The following is a 1,557-nucleotide window of genomic DNA, read 5'->3' as shown; positions in this document are numbered from 1 at the left end:
GCTTCCATGGCGCCCCCTTTGGGCCAGGTCGGCTCTTGGCCGCTGCAGAGAATTCCCCTCTTGCCGGTTGAATTTTGACAAAACCTGAATGTGGGCCGACAATGCGATGGCGCTGCAAACAGGCACGGGCGGTCGCAGGCTTCATCGGCAGGGGGATCCCTTCCAGGCCATGCGAGCTCCAGTTCCCCTTTTCTCGGACAGGCGGAAGCACCAAGGGAGCCGGCATAGAGGCCTCGTTCCGAGCGCAGGACGGGGACCCAGGCCGCCTCGTCCCCACCCGGCCATGGAGGCCACAGGGGACTTTGGGCCGGTCGCGGACCCCCCGCCCAACCTACCTCGCAGGGTGGTTGTTGCTGTGGGGACAACACTGCTTGCAAGAGGCGGAGAATGCTGGCTGCGCTGAGTCCTTTGTGAGAAAAAAGGAGGGATTTCTAGCAGTAAGAGGAGAATGAAAGAAGCCACTTTTGAGTTCGGTGGCAGGAAAAAGAGGGAGGTAAATCAGGAAAATAAATAAGGTGGGGCCACATAGATTTTCAGGTCCCCCCCCCCCGTTAGTATGGTGGTGAGTATCCCCGCCTGTCACACGGGGGACCGGGGTTCAGTTCCCTGACGGGGAGACATGGCTCTCTTTTGCCAGAAAGTACTTCCTGACAGGTAGGACCCCAGGGTATGGAATGGGCTCCCATGGGAGGTGGTTGAGGCCCCATCGGTGAGGGTGTTCACGGCTCGGCTGGACATGCACATGGTGGGCTTGGCATGAGTGGAGCTGGCTGGAGCTGGGGGTCAGACTAGATGACCCGGGAGACCCCTTCTAACTTGCTCTGTTTCTGTGCTTCTAAGTTGCAGGAAGCCAGATTCCAGCTAAATATCAGGCAAAATGTCCTGACTGTTTGAGCTGTCCAAGAATGGATCCAACGACCCAGGGAGCTTGCGGGCTCTCCCACACTGGAGGAGTTCAGACGCAACTGGACAGGCATCCAAGAGGGATGGTCTAACGGGGAGCCCTGCACTGAGCAGGGGTTGGACCCCTGCCCCTCCAGCCCCTTCCCACTCTGCTCTTCTGTGGGGATAAAAGCAGAGCTCTCCTCCGAGCCGGAGTTGAACCGGCGGCCTAAGGATGCCTGGGGGGGGGGGGGCGCCCTACAGTCCTCCGCTCTACCAGCTGAGCTACCGAAGTGGTGCTGAGCCTGGAGCCGACACCTCTGGGCTTCAGCATCGACCCGGCATGGCCCAGGGCTAGTCCAGGAGGGATCCCCAGCTCCTTCCTGGCCAGAAATGCCCCACCTCCAGAGCAGCCACCGCAGAAGGACAACAGCTAAAGAGAGCGTGGCGAATGCCCGTGTCCACCATGCAGGCATTCTGGGCAGGAACTCTGCGCGCTGGCCAAGGTCAGGTCGCCTTTCTTGGGCAGCAAGCTGAGGGGCTCGGTGTTACGGGCTCAGGTCTCCATGGCAGAGGCCCTCAGCCAGTGCAGCTGCAGACAGAACAGCTGGGGGGGTGAGCCCCTCCTGGGACTGCTGTGGGTGGCCCACCCATCATGAGGACACCCTCCCTCTT

The 1,557-nt window shown here is 60.8% G+C and overlaps 1 non-coding gene across 1 annotated transcript; it reads right to left on the bottom strand.

Moving 5' to 3' along the window:
• Nucleotides 1-1,083: 1,083 nt before the first annotated feature.
• Nucleotides 1,084-1,177, bottom strand: TRNAY-GUA. The gene is made up of 2 exons: nucleotides 1,141-1,177; nucleotides 1,084-1,119 (listed from the first exon to the last, which is right to left on the bottom strand). It is a non-coding gene; the product is annotated as a tRNA-Tyr (tRNA).
• Between the last annotated feature and the right edge of the window lie 380 nt (nucleotides 1,178-1,557).

Source organism: Varanus komodoensis, unplaced genomic scaffold (genome assembly GCF_004798865.1).
Source record: "Varanus komodoensis strain SLA01 unplaced genomic scaffold, ASM479886v1 scaffold76, whole genome shotgun sequence".
Taxonomy (NCBI): domain Eukaryota; kingdom Metazoa; phylum Chordata; class Lepidosauria; order Squamata; family Varanidae; genus Varanus; species Varanus komodoensis.
This window is presented reverse-complemented; position numbering and strand designations above follow the sequence as displayed.